Source organism: Euphorbia lathyris, chromosome 2, assembly GCF_963576675.1.
Source record: "Euphorbia lathyris chromosome 2, ddEupLath1.1, whole genome shotgun sequence".
Lineage (NCBI taxonomy): Eukaryota > Viridiplantae > Streptophyta > Magnoliopsida > Malpighiales > Euphorbiaceae > Euphorbia > Euphorbia lathyris.
The window spans coordinates 47,288,776-47,290,207 of NC_088911.1; the positions used below are offsets into that span (position 1 = coordinate 47,288,776).

A 1,432-nucleotide genomic window follows, 5' to 3' on the forward strand; every position below is an offset into this window, starting at 1 on the left:
CAGACTCCAACAATGATTCAGATGATCCAGAACTCGGGACAGTTCGGTGGGGATTACTACGAAGATCCTAACTCACATCTTAACAAATTCATGGAATACTGCAGCACTTTCAAGTGCGAAGACGTCACATCTGAACAGATCTTCCAGAAGCTGTTTAGATTTTCTCTGAAAGAAGAAGTTGCAGAATGGCTACAATCCATTGAGCCAGGGTCTCTCACTGACTGGGACACTACAGTATCAGCGTTTCTAGCAAAGTACTTCCCTCCGCCAAAGACTGCACAATTCAGAAGCGACATCACCTCGTTTAGGCAGTCCGACAGTGAGAACTTGCATCTAGCCTGGGAGAGGTTCCAGAAGTTGTTAAGACGGTGCCCCCACCATGGTTACCAGCGGTACCAGCTTGTTGACATGTTCTACTCAGGGATATCTCCTGTCAGCCGCACCTTTCTGGATGCAGCAGCGGGAGGAAATCTATTCAACAAGACTGCAGTTCAAGCGTACAATCTGATGAAAGAATTAGCTGAACGAAGTGCATGTTGGCAAGTTGAGAAGCCGGCTCCAAGAAGAGGCACAACAGCCGAAGAGTTCCCTGGAATATTTTCAGAATCAAATCATCAGATAGCAGCACTTACAGAAAAAGTAGATCTGCTGGGGACTCACCTAAAATCACCAGAACCAGTAGCAAGCTGTGAGGTTTGCAGCGGAGGGCACAAGAACATGGAGTGCCCGATGGTACTTGAACAGATCCATTATCTAAAACAGTATGGGTCGAATAGCACACTTTGGCAGCAGGACAGACACCGAGGATCAGATTCTAAGACTGAATGGGAGAGAAGTATAGATGTCCTGAGAGAGAGCCTGAGTGCCATAGAAGGAAGGTTGGCACACAATGAAGCTTTCTGCCAAAGGCTTCAAACACAGGTCAGTAAATTGGTAGAAGAGGAAGCACGAGCAATCACGCTTAGGAGCGGAACACAGGTAAGCGCACCAAACTTTGTGCCTCAGCAAGACAAGGCTTCAGACCCCATTCCTGGTAATATCTCTACCCCGTCTGCTCCACAGGTAAGTGTTTCTGATCCAACTCCGATTACTGAAACTGATGTACCACCAACACAGGTTACCTTGCCTTATCCTACTTCTGGGAGAGCTAAGTTAGACAAGGATTATTCCAAAATGTTAAATGTGTTTAAGAAAATCGAGATTAACCTCCCGTTTCTTGAACTTCTTGAGAATATGCCTGTGTATGGAAAATTTTTAAAAGAGCTGATCTCTAAAAAGAGAAAATTAGGAGATCATGAGACTGTAATGCTAAGCTAGGAATGTTCTGCCATGCTAACAAATCCGTTACCTAAAAAATCTAAAGATCCTGGTAGTTTTAGCATTCCCTGTACAATAGGCAAGGTTCATTTTAAACGTGCTTTATGTGATCTTG

General features: G+C 44.7%; 1 non-coding gene across 1 annotated transcript; it reads right to left on the reverse strand.

The window, feature by feature from the left end:
• Window positions 1-279: 279 nt before the first annotated feature.
• On the reverse strand, window positions 280-386 carry LOC136221330 (small nucleolar RNA R71). Its single transcript, XR_010685102.1, has one exon. It is a non-coding gene; the product is annotated as a small nucleolar RNA R71 (small nucleolar RNA).
• Between the last annotated feature and the right edge of the window lie 1,046 nt (window positions 387-1,432).